The following is a 14,364-nucleotide window of genomic DNA, read 5'->3' as shown; positions in this document are numbered from 1 at the left end:
AACTTTTCAAAATAAACATTTCAAAATAAAAGTCATAAAGTTATGAATATAAATTTTTGTAGTGAATATAAAGATAGAACATGCTTATCTTATAAAAAGAGTAGACAGATGGGTTTACGATTTAAGAAAAACAACATAGAAACAGAATCTAACACTAAAGAAATGGAAGATTAGAAAGTAATAATGATTAAACTGCAAAATCTAAAACAGAAGCTTTGTCATTTTAGAGGCAATGAAGCCTTCTTAAAATAATAAGTGGCCCTGGGAGGCCCAGCCAGTTAAATGTCTGACTCTTGATTTCAGCTCAGGTCATGACCTCAGGTGGTGAGATGGAGCCCTGCACCTAGCATTGAGTCTCCTTAAGACTCTCTCTTTCCTTCTCCCTGTGTCCTCTCCCCCGCCACTCTCTCTCTAAAAAAAAAAAAAAAAAAGACAGAATTATAAAAATCCAAAAACTCTAAAGAAAATTTAAAAATTAAAAGCATCAAAAGTATCTATTGCAAACATTTGTTGGATAATGGTATCATAAACCAAATAACTGGGAAACAATATTCTCAACATATCAGAAAAAAATTAAAATACAGAATATAAACCAATTTCGTATAAAGCAGTAGAAAAAAAAAACTACATAATTCTCCCTTCATCTCCCCAAAAAGTGTCTCAGAAAAAAATACTAATGACCAAAAATATAGGACTGCTCCTAAAAAAAAATAAATAAAATTTTAAAAAGGCAGATTGCTTGAGGTATGAAATAGCAACGCATTTAAGTTAAAGAGTCAAAAAGTATCAAAATACCTGTGGTATAAGTATATATATATATATACACACAAATATATGTATGTGTGTATATAGATTACAATGTATTAGTTTTCTATTGCTGCATAACAAATTACACCAAAAATTAGGAGTGTAAAACAAAACAAAACAAAAAACGTTTATTAACTCACACAGATTTTGATGGGGAAGAATCCAGGACTGGCCTAGCTGAGCTGAGCCACTGTGGCTCAGAGTCTCTTACATGGTTACAGTGAAGACATCAGTCAAGGGCAGAACCATCTCAAAAGTCAATTGGAGAATCCTCTTTCGAGCTCGCTGGCTGGAGGCAGACCTCAGGTCTTCACTGTTCGTAAGAGGCTTCAGTTTCTTGCCATAGAGGCCTTTCCATAGGACTGCTAACATAGCCACTTACTTCCCTCAGAGCAAGTGATTAGAGAGTGAGAGAGAGATACCCACAGAAGTCAGTCTTTAATAGCCTAATTTCAAAAGTATCTATCACTTCTGCCAAACTCTGTTAGCTAGAAACAGGTTAATAGGTCCATCCCCCGCTCAAGGAGAGGGAATTGTGCCCAGAGAGAGAGGGGAGAATTATGGGAAGCCGTCTTGGAGTCTAGCTGTCACAATTATCTATAAATTTAAATGCACTTACAAATTATGTATGGCCTTCATATATTATCATATGGTGTATATATGTTTTTAAAATATATGGTGTATGTATATTTTAGCTAAAATTTTTTCAAACCTAGGACAGTTTTAAATGTTTATGCAGAATTTTTCCAAGAGTATCCACAGGAATGATCACTCCAATTTGGCAAATGATAGGTTTATATTACTGTAAAGATGTGGTGTATCTATACCAATAGAATACTATTCAAGAATGAATGAAAGAAGGAAATGAATGAAACCTTGCCATTTGCAACAACATTATGCTAAGTGAAGTAAGTCAGAGAAAGAAACTGTATGATCTTGCTTGCATGTAGAATATTAAAAAATAAACAAAAAAATGAAAAACGAAAAAGCAAGCTTGTAGATGCAGAAACAGACTGGTGATTGTCATAAGGTGTAGGTGGCTTGCAGGTGGGTGACGTAGGTGGGAAAAATAGATGACGGGTCAAAAGGTACAAACTTCCAGTTATAAAATAAATCATGAGGATGTATGGTGACTACGGTTACTAATACCACATTAAATATTTGAAAGTTGCTAAGGAAGTGGATTTTTAAAGTCCTCATCACACGAAAAAAGATTTTGTAACTATGGATGGTGACAGATGTTAAGTAGGCTTCTTGTAAATGTATTCCAGTATCAAATTATCACATTGTACAGCTAAGGCGAATGCTACATATCAGTTATCCTTCATAAAAAATTAATAAAAATAAAATTCTTTCAGTACTCTGTTTTTCAAATATGATTATGCTTCCCCCCGCCCCCAAATTCCAGGAAATAATTATGAAAAAAGGACAGCATTTTCTTAAATGTTTTCCTCAGAGGAAAAAAATGTTAATAATAAATAATAGTCTATGGAATTTAAAATACAAATGTAGACCCTAACTATATTTATGCAGATCTCCTACTTTCTTCTCAGAGCAGAAGACCTCATTCAAGGATTGGATAGGGGGACAGGTGACAGAGATGGGTGTTAAGAGAGATGAGAGATGGAATAGTTTAACCTTACCATCATTGTTTGCCTTGGCCATATATTCATGGGAAGTTAGTTACTAAGCATTCTCCCCGAAAATGACATTCCCACTTACTGATTTGGGACCCTGGAACAGAATTCTATCATTCATCTTTTATAAATGATGAAATCCGAACTGTATCTGGGTTAAAAAGTTTGTTAACATAGCGTATTTACAATATTTTATGACACTGTCATATATCGGCATACACTGGAAATCCATGTATTTCTGCCCTTACTGCCAACATTATAACCTGAGCGATGGAGATTCCAGTTTTTGGTTTTTTTTACTTCCCCCTCTAGCCACAGCAGATAAAATCCTTATCTCTGGGTGTATTATCTTTGTTTAATTCTTGAAAATGATAACTGGTTTTGCATTCTTTCTAAGATCTCCTAGATTTGGGGCACCCAGAAGGTGCTCAATTAATGTTTATTGGATGAATTAATGGATTGATGAATGTCTACTCTAGATTTATGCACTCTTCTATCCAGGTCCTGATCCAGATCATGGTGCTTTGAACCTATCTAATCTCGATATTCAGTAGTTCTACTAGATCTTTGAAACAAATCATCTAAACCTTAGTTTCTGTATTTATAAAACTTACTCTACCAAGTATTGTTAAAATATGAAAATATGGTCATGTATGTGAAAAAAATTTACAAACAGTAATATTTATAAAGTATTAATGCATTTTTATGGTCATCAATCATCCCAGATACAATTTATAACCCATTATACTAAACTCCAACAATTTTTCACCACAAAGGAAGCTCATTGCAAGAAGTATTTATCTAACAAATATATAATGACCTGAGGCTTGGGAATATCAATGCTCGTTCAAACTACAGAATACTTTCATTGTAATATATTTATAAAACCACCTGATTGGTAGTATTGTAACCAAGATTAAATCTCAGAAATCTTCTATATACTAGTTTTAAACAATCAGTTTGAAAAGGAAAGTGGAAGGCACAAGACATGACATTCGAACAATGAACAAGCATTTGGAAGTATTACATCCTTTAACATGGGATGTATCCAGCTGTGGATAAGACATTCTAGGCAGCAGAATGAATGAGTGAGCCTTAGTCATTGCCTCTTGAAATGCCTCCCTTAACAAGGTACTTTCTACTTCAGTTTCATCATCTGTGAAAGGCATTAGATTAGATTTCTGTTTCTGAATTACATTTTGTAGGGCTCTATGAACTCAAGGACCACTCCAGAGGGTCAGAGCAGGGTTAGGGCACATTGGATTGGTAGCACTCGGAGACCCTGATGCTTGCTTCATTCTGATCCCCATTTTGGGAGAACCCATTAATTTTTATTTGAAAAGGGACTCATTTTTTTGCTGTTCTTTGTGCCACAAGTACATCAAACTTCATGTCCAAAATTGAACTCAGCATTTTCTTCTCTTCTCCATCAGATAACTGTTCCCCTATCCCAACCTTCTATGGGGCATTCTTGGGGAGAAAACTCAGTTCATCCTAACTCATCCCTTTTCCTCACCAGATATCCCCCCTAACATCTGATCAATGACCAAGTCTTACCCTGAAGAAATTAAGGATATGGATAGCAGAAACAGAAAAAAAAAAAAAAAAAAAAAAAAAAACAGGGTTGTAGTTTCTTGCACTGATCAAAGTCATAAAAATGGAAGTTACAATTATATTTGATGAAAATCTTGAGAAATGTAATCAAGTCCTGAGCTGGCAATTGCTCTTCACAATAAGATAAGGAAGGAAGAATTATATTTACATTTTGATCACAGAAACACACAAAAAAAGGAAAGCACTTTTAGAGAATTCTTATGATATGTCTCTGTGCTCTACTTCTTGATATGATCAATTATAACTTCTCTTTTTATTGTTCAAAGTACTCTAAGATACACAACTATTAAGCACAAATAATTTGTTTGTTTTTTATCTATTTGATTTCTAAGGAATACAATTTTTCAATTTTAAGTCTATGATGTCCACAAAGTTTCTTTGTATGGATAACTGGTTCTGTTCCCTTCATCATAGGATATTTTCAAATCAGAAGTTTCATTTGTTTGCGTAATCTGTAAAATATTTATGATAAGCTAAAGAATATGCTTTTTTAGAGAAAACCAAATTTTTTTGCTGTAAATGAATTTGCCAACCATGGTTGTAATTATTTTTTTTAAAGATTTTATTTATTTATTTGACAGAGAGATCACAAGTAGGCAGAGAGGCAGGTAGAGAGGAGGAAGCAGGCTCTCTGCACAGGGCTCGATCCCAGGACTCTGGGATCATGACGGGAGTGGAAGGCAGAGGCTTTAACCCACTGAGCCACCCAGGCGCCCCCATGGTTGTAATTATTAACCCACCCCACTGCAAATGAAATTATGAGCCTCGTGATAACTAATCCTCCATTGTAATGTGTTGAATATGATCTCTTGTGAAACACATAAAATTTTTTCTTAAAAAAAAAAAAAAAAAGGCATTTTTTTCCTGGATCTGTCCTTCAGCTACAAAAAATAAAAATCCTCAGATCTCATCCAAAAAGAAGCCTAAGTTTGAGTTTGAGGTCTTCCACAAACTTGCACAACAGCTTAAACATATGCATGGAGTCATCACTTGTGGACAAAAGCCTGTTTGGAGTAAAGAATATAAATTTTGTGCCTTATTTTTTCATACTGTTCCTTTTACCTAGAACATACTTCCCCTCACATTTCTATCTGGCAAACTGAATCAGCCATTCAAGAGTGTGTGTGTGTGTGTGAGTAAGTGAGTGTGCATGTGTGTGTATGTGTGTATATTGAAATTCTGTCTCTCCAGGAAGGATTTATTGCTATCTCTTTCATGTTCGCCTTGTACTTAGAACATTTCCAGGCACCTGGGTGGCTCAGTGGGTTAAGCCTCTGCCTTTGGCTCAGGTCATGATCTCAAGGTCCTGGGATCTAACCCTGCATCCAGCTCCCTGCTCAGCTGCCCCTCCCCTGTCTGTGCTCCTGCTCTCTCTTACTCACTCTCTTTCTCAAATAAATGAATAAAATCTTTTTTAAAAAGAACATTTTCAACTATGGTACTTGGAACATTATATATGGTATTTACTTATAGGGTCTTTCTATCAAACTAATCCATAAGGCTTTTATGGAGGATTCCATGTCTAATTATCTTTGTAACTTCAGGGTCAAGTTCAGAAACTTGAGTATAGAAGACATTCAGCCAATAGCCACTGAACTGAATTTAAAACAATTAGATAATTACAATGGAGTCTATTACAGAGAATTTGAAAGTTAGGCAGAGCAATTTGGACTTGATGGGTAGGTTTGGAGAGCTATCACAGGAGTAAAATCCTATAGGATATTAACTAATCTCCCAAACTCCTCCATGAGATCTTATCAACTTGAGATATATATATACAAAGTGATTAAAACAAGTTACTATGTTTATGTTCTAAGCACTAGGATCCTTGATAAAACTGGAATAGCTAATGCAGCTCAGATCTGTGGCCAAAAATATTCATGCTAGCCCTCCATCTCTGAATTGAAGTTACTTCCCCAATTATAAGAGATGACAGAATCTTTGGAAGGGTGGGGGAAGGAGACACATGGCCAGAAATCTATGCCCCAGTGTATTTACCGTGTGATAGGTGAAAAAAAGAGAGACCGAAGAAAGAATGTCATTTACAGAAAGACCTGTCTAAGAAAGAGCAAGAGCCAAGAAGTAGGGCCACACAGGAGGGAAGACTTTTAATATATTATCCTTGTCATGAAAGAAACTTGGTCCGGTAGATTTTTCCAACTCTATATCCAATTAGGCTATTATCCCATAGAGAGGGCTAAGTGAGGAATGTTGTCGTCCCTCAAACAACTACTATGTCCTAGAAGGCAGAGGAAAACACCTTCATGAAAAAAAAGGAGAAGGTGAACAAGACTTACTTTCTGGTATTAGTGCCATCACCCCAGAAGGAGAAAGTTCTAGAGCAGAAAGCAGAACTTTCTGCACTAATGGAAGGCTTCTATCTGTATTCCCCAATGTGGTAGCCACTAAACAAGCATAGCTATTGGGTATTAAGGAGGGCATGTATTGCATGGAGCACTGGGTGTTGTACATAAACAATGAATCTTGGAACACTGCATCCAACACTAATGATGTATTTTATGGTGACTAACATAACAATAAAAAAATTTTAAAAAGAGGTTAGATTACATGAGAAGCCAAATGTTTAACTGTACTTTTAATTAATTTAAAGTTAAATAGCCATTGAGGGCTAATAGTAGCATCCATATTGAACAGTGTGGTTCTCTAAGAAGAGCTTTTAAATTATTCTGACAATGGTAAGCAGAACTGAGTTAAAGCAGAGGCATTTAGGAGGGGAATAGATTAATAAAATCTACCATTCCCTTGGCACTTCCTGTGTGCTGTTATTAACCATTTAACATGAATTAACTAATTTAATCTTCACAACAACCCAGTGAGGTCAAGGACTTCATCGTGCCCCTCTTTCACAGATAAGGAAATAGTTGGTGAATGGCAGAAGTGAGATTTTAACCCTGGAAGTCTGGCTATGCTTGAGAGGGATACCACATCGAATGTGGCAGTAATGCAAATATCAGAGGAATAGAGCAGGGGGTAAAGTCAAGATTTTGAAAGAATTTTGAAAGAATTAATAGGACATAGCAAATGAAAAAAAAAATGATGTGCCTACAATCATACCATCGCCAATGGCATTTTTCACTCCCTATTAGGCTCACAGCAAGATTAAGGTGACATTATGGTCTATTTTCACATCTGAAAAAAGCTTTGAGAACAAAGTCCCATTAGAGAACCAAGTCACTCTATTTCTAGAGAAATAATAGATAACAATCTAATGACAGCACAATAGATAAGACTATTACAAACTGAAGAAAGAGAACATGGAAACAGTGCTCTGTAGAAATCACCAGTAAGTAATGAGATCATTACCCAGCAGTATTTCAAGGCTTACAATAGCAAGGGTTCTCTTCATTTATTATGTAGAATCAGAGGATAAATCTTCAAATTTTAAAATAAAAGAAGACCCTAGACATGATCTTGTCCAGTCCCTTGGAATAAGTTTAAAAAATTGTACTGAACAGGCGATTTTTAAGACAACTTGAGCACAGACTGGACATTAGATAAAAGTAAAGAATCATTAGTAGTTTCATTATGTATAAAAAATGGTATTGCTATCATGTGTTTTCTTGAGTTATAGGTATTAGAGTTACATACTGTATTCTTTCAGATGAAATGATAGGATGCTTAGAGTAAGAGACATGGATCAGAGGAGTGTAGCAGATGACATAATAGTGGCTAAATGTTGACAACTGACTAAGCCAGATGTTAGAAATATAGGAGATCATTAAATGGTCTCTCTACTTTTGTGCATGTTTGAAAATCTGCATAATAATGCTTGTAATTACAATGTAAAAAGCCCTAAGGAGTTTTTAAATGGCACATAAACACATGAAAAAACATTTCACTTCCTTTGCAATAAGAGAAGTAGAAATGCTGGTTTACAGAGCCCCTGGGTGGCTCAGTGGGTTAAACCTCTGCCTTAGGTTCCAGCCATGATTCCTCATCCTGGGATCAAGCCCTGCATCTCCCCTCCCAGTAGGGAGCCTGCTTTTCCCTCTCCTTCTGTCCTTTTCCACCAGCTCATGCTCACTCTGTCTCTCTGTCTCAAATAAATAAATAAAACCTTTAAAAAAAAAAAAAAGGAAAAGAAAACAGAGATGCTGACTTACTGTCTAGGCTCCATATGTTTGGCAAATATTCAAAAACTCATCAACACACTCTTTCGGCAGGAACACAGGCAAGTGGACATCTTACACGTTCACAAGGGTATCAAAGGCTAAACTGTGCCTGCCAAAAGGTATGTTCAAGTCCTAATTGCAAATGTGACCTTATTTGGAAACAGGGCCTTTGCAGATGTAAATAAGTAAAGATGAGGTGTTGGGTCCCCAGTGTTGGGTCCCCCATTAATGGGTCCGTGATTAAAGGAGCGAGACTGATACAAAGCGAAGGTCAAGCAAAGCTTTATTTCACGCCAAGCATCAAGAATCAAAACGACCATCAAACAGACTGGTCGGGGACGCCCCTTACAGAGAGGGCAACCCTCCCCCAGCTTCACAGACTAGCTGTTATAGAGCAAAGGCCATGTGGTTGGGCCTGGCCACATACAGGTGGCCAATGAGATTGTAACACACAGAGAAAGCTGCAGTCATGCTAGGTCACACACAGGTGGCCAACTGAATTACAATTTACCCTAGTAGATATTTGAACCAGCCTATCACCTTGGTCAGAATTGGCGCCCAAAAGGTGCCCAAAGGGTGGGGCCCATACTCCTTGGTAACTAGGGAGACAGTATGCGCCGCCCCCTACCCCAATCGGATGTCTCCACCTGGCCCGACCCACCCTTGTATTTGGGCTTTGTTACCTGGGACTGGTTTCCAGGACTTGTTTTTAAGTAAGTTCCCCTGGGGGGGGTGGTCAATTTAAGTTTTACTGCATAAACTATAAAATGGCAGTTCAACTGGGGTGGGGCCGCTCTGGCTGAATAGGCCCTTACAGAGGTCACACTGTTCTTATAAGAAAAAGGAAATTTGGACACAAACACACACACACACACACGCACGCACGCACGCACGCACGCACGCACACAGGAAAGGACACCAGTGAAGACAAAGACAGAGGTTGGAGTGATGAATCCACAAACCAAGGAACCTAAGGACTGCCAACAACCAGCAGAGGCTACAATAAGGCAAAGAAGCAACCACTCTTAGGATCTTTAGAGAGAGCATGACCTCATTAATACCTTGATTCCAAACTTCTACAAAAGAGATGAAGAACTTCTGGGATAATCACAGAAGGAACTCCAGAGACTTACTGCCAGTGAAACAAAAATAACTGATCAGGGGCTCCTGGGGAGGCTCAGTTGGCTAAGTGTCTGCCTTTGGCTCAGGTCATGATCCCAGGGTCCTGGGATCAAGCCCTGCATTGGGTTCCCTGCTAGGCAGGAAGACTGCCTCTCCCTCTCCCACTCCCCCTGCTTGTGTTCTTGTTCTCTCTTTCTGCCAAATAAAATCTTTAAAATAATAATAATAAGTGATCAACATGTTTCAAAAAATTATCCTAAGGGCATACAGCCAATGAAGAAAACACCTATTATTATTATTTATTCAAGAAAAACTACAATTTGATAAAAACTAGGAAACTCTGTGTTAAGACATGACCTACTCCCTCTCTTCCCCTCCAACCCCCAACTCAGTTTGACACTCTCAGTGGGTGTGGCCAAGAATGTGGTTTCCCTCTCCCTCAGCTGCCAATAGAGAGATACAGTATCTCACCCACAGGGACAGGTCATTCACATTTCTCACTCCCTCCAACTCTGAATCTAGTCAAAGCTGCTAAATTCCCAGTAGATGTGATGAGGGAACAGAAGGCAAGCTGAGGACAAAGCAGAAGCTGACACCCCCACACACACACACACAATCCTCCCACCCCATATATGTGACATTCCTCAGGCACTCCTGGCTGCCCTAAAGGAAAAACAAACAGTTAAGTTCTAAAGATCACAATCCTGCAAGAAACAAGTCTCCCTCAATCTACAAATGTCTTAGCAATTTACAAGAACAAAGCATTTCTATCACCGGTTTAGCTTCCAGAAGGGAATGTAAATACAATTAAATTGACAGATACTTGAAGTGGGCAGAGTGTAATGTTCCTCCAGGAAGCTCCTACTGTTAACGCCTTACTAGAGGGGTAAATAACCTTAACTTGACAATGGCAAGGCCTCCGGTATCCAGTGAGTCTCCTTTAGCATATGAAAGTTATTTCTGAAAGTTAAATCTCCCTTTTCCTTAACTCTCCCAACCCCATAGTATATAATCCAACACCCCTCACAACCCCAGAGCAGCAGCTCTTCCTACCCACTGGTCCTCTCCCCGTGCTTTAATAAACCGCCATTTTGCACCAAAGACATCTCAAGAATTCCTTCCTTGGACTCCACCACCCGAACCTCACCTATATGCCAAACCACATCTAATGCAGCCAGAATGTCAGTAGTGTAGGGGCCGCTTTTAAGCAAATAGACTTGAGCCGTGTAATGTAGAAAGGGCACATGGGGACCCCATGGCTGAATCCAGACAGGCCCCTCAAGTGACCACGTCAAAATATCCACAGGCCCTAACTGACCAGGCACAGATAACCAGGCACAGACAGCAAAATAGGGAGAATTCCATGCATTGCCATACCTCCTCATCTTACCCCTTGAAAATAGCCCCGACCCACTACCTCCTGACCGAGACCCTCTCCTCTGTGGTCCTGCTCACCGCTCCCTTGCGGTGTCTTCAATAAACTTCTATCTCCTTTGTTCGGCCTCGGGTGAATTCTTTCCCCTCCTGTGCCAATGACTTCCACTGCCCATTGCCCCACATTTGGGGGCACACACCTGATCCAGAGACACCCCATTTAGACACAAGAAGATCCCTTCTTCTACCCAACACCCAAGACAGAGAGACAACACGTGCAACAGACCAAGAAAACTAGGGCCTCAATCATCCTCTCACCAGTTTATTGCAGGTTCCCCATCAGAAGAAACAAGCCAAGAAGATCAGACTATGCCACCTTGTCCAGCTCCCAAAGTAGTGACTCAAAGATATTATGCTCCACTCCCCGGGAAAGAAATGATTCATAATAATAATTCTAAAATTCTACACAAAGGAGATGGCTTTATCTGAAACAGAGGGTAGAGAAGTTCAAGCCTCAGAACGTTCTCAAAAACAACAGCTTCTTAATTAAGAACTACAAGTAATAGGCCAGCTAATCCACCAGAGAGAAACAGGGAAAAAGCTAAGAGTCCTCCTGAGGTTAGAGCAAACCTCCAAGACGGGCCTCAAAAACTACCTTGTTCCAATTTAATTGGATCAGAGTGTGGAGCAATTTATGCCCCAGGGACATTGCCTAGAAGAATAGAGCAATCATCTGGCAATTAGTGGGGCCCAATATCTTGCTGCAATAACAAATGAGGACAAGAGCATAACAGAAAGATCAGAAAAAGAGAAATCCCAGAGTGACCGTGCACATACCCAAGGCTGCCCTCTAAGAGGAGCAAAACCAAATCTTCCCATTATGGGGGATACATAATTCACTAAGATAGTCTAGCCAAGTTGTTAAACAATCAAGCTAATAACAAAATGAAGTCCCAGAGGCAGTGGAGAATCAGAATCTAGGGTGGTCTAGTTTTTATCAAAAAATTATGAGACATGCAGGGAAGCAAGAAAGAGTGACCCAGACATGGGAGTTGGTGCGGGGGAAGAAAGAAGGAAGGAAGGAGGGACGGAGAAGGGGAGGGAGGGAAGAAAAGGGAAAAAAAGGAAAGAAAAGACAAGACAAAAATCTGTGAGATGGTCAAATATGAAATGTAACAATGATATCATATTTGCCTTTATAAGTATGTTTTAAGAACAAAAGGCAAACATACTTTAAGATGTAAAGGAAACTATGATGAAAATGTTTCATCAAATTGAGAACATGGGAAGAAATTATTAAAAAAATTAAAAGAACCAAATGCAAATTCTGGCATTAAAAATTCAATAACCAAAATTTAAAAATCACTAAAGGGGCTCAACAGTATATATGAATGTCAGAAGAAAGAATTAGAAAACCTCATGCTAGATTGATGGAAAATAAACAGTCCAAAGAACAAAAAGAGAAAAAATAAGAAAAATGAACAGAGCTTCATTAAAAAAATTTAAAAATGAGGAACAGAAGTAAACTATAACATAATAAAGGAGATACATGAAAAACCTACAACTGAAATCATTCTCAACGGTGAAAGATTAGAAGCTTTTCCCCTAAGAGAAGAATGTCCACTTTTGCCACTTATATTCAACACAGTATTAGTAGTCCTAGAGAGAGCAATTAGGCTCCTTTCTAAATTGAAAAGGAAGAACTAAAATCATCTCTATTCATAGAAACATGATCTTATATGTAGAAAATCATACACATATGCACACACAAAACCAGTTAGAATAAATGAATTCAGTAAAGTAGCAGGATATAAAATCAACAAACACAAAAAATCAGTTCTAGGTTTCTATATACTAACAATGAATCATCCAAATAGTGAATTATGAAAATAATTCTATCTATAACAGCATTAAAAAGAAAACATTTTGGAATAAACTTAAACAAGCAGGCCAAAGACATATATTGAAAACTATAAAACATTGATGAAAGAAGATAAAGAAGAAACAGGGCTCCTGAGTGACTCACTCAGTTAAGCATCCAACTCTTAATTTTGGCTCAGGTCATGATCTCAGGATTGTGAGATCAAGCCCCATGACTGGCTTCACAGATGCTTAAGATTCTCTTCCTCTCCCTCCACCCATCCCCCTTACTTGCACACATGCATGGGTGCTCTAATAAATAGATAAATAAAAGACACCAAAAAATGCAAAGACATCCCATGTTCATGGACTGGAAGACTTAATTCCATAGTAGCCAAAGCTATGTAGACATTTAATGCAATCCCAGTCAAATTTCTAGTGGCTTTTTTTTTTCAAAAATAGAAAAATCCATCCTAAATTCATATGAAATCTCAAGGGGCTTCAAGTAGCTTAAATGGTCTTGAAAAACAAGAAAAAAATTAAAAGTTTCATATTTCCTGATTTCAAAACTTATCACAAAATTGCAGTAATCAAGACAGTGTGGTAATTCCATAAACACAGACACACAGACCATTAAAATAAAACAGACTTCCCAGAAATAAACTCTCACATCTATGGTCAAGTGACTTTTGGCAAGGGTGGAAGACTATTCAATGGGTAAAAGATGGTCTTTTCAATAAATGAGATTGTGAAAACTGGATATCCACATGCAAAAAAATGAACCCTTACTTTGAACCATATATAAAAATCAATACAAAATTGATCAAAGACCTAAATGTAAAATCTAAAACTATAAAATTCTTAGAAGAAAACAGAGGGAAAACTTTGTGACACTGGATTTGGCAATAATTTCTTGAATATGATAACCAAAGCATTGGCAACAAAAGAAAAATAGGTAAACTGAACCACATAAAATAAAAAAATGCATCAAAGGACCCAATTAACAAAGTGAAAATGCAACCCACAGAAGGGGGGCAGGGGTGGGAGAGCAAATCCTCTATCTGATAAGGAGTAATATCCAGTGTATGTAAAGAACTCCTAATATTCAACAACAAAATACAAGCAACCCTGTTCAAAGTTGGACAAGGGACTCGAACAGACACTTATCCATTGATGATATACAAATGGCCAACAAGAGACAACAAACAAAAAAACAAACCAAAAATGGCCAACAAGCATGTAAAAAATGCTTAAAATCTCTCATCAGGGAAATGCAAATCAAAACCACAATGAGATACCACCTCACACCTACTAGAATAGCTACCATCAAAACATAATAATAATATGTGTAATTGACAGATTGAAAGTGATAAATAGAAAATTCAACAGTAAGAGCTGGAGACTTTGATACCCCGTCTTCAACAACGGCTAGAGCATTACAATTAGTAAACATCAATTTAATAACTAAATCAAGGATCATCCATAGATAATAAAACCATTGGGTGTAATTTGTTGGAAAATAAAATACTTACATGGGCTCAAAGAATGACCCCTGTATTTCTTATTAACTGAAAAGGGAAAAAGGTACTTTGTGCATTGGAGAAATCTGGTAGATACCAACTCAACCATCTGGTCACAATAATACCAACAGTGAGACAAATTTGTATTATGTGCCTCCTAATGGGATACAATAAGAAAAACATAATGTCATTTATGGAGAATTCCTTTGCCAAAAAATGATTTGCTTGAATCTACTGCTCAGAAAACAGGTTAATTTCAAACTGAGGTACTATCTACAAAACTACTAGCTTAAAGTC

The sequence above is a fragment of the Enhydra lutris genome, unplaced genomic scaffold (assembly GCF_002288905.1).
Source record: "Enhydra lutris kenyoni isolate GAN:26980312 unplaced genomic scaffold, ASM228890v2 scaffoldscaffold33, whole genome shotgun sequence".
NCBI lineage: Eukaryota > Metazoa > Chordata > Mammalia > Carnivora > Mustelidae > Enhydra > Enhydra lutris.
This window is presented reverse-complemented; position numbering follows the sequence as displayed.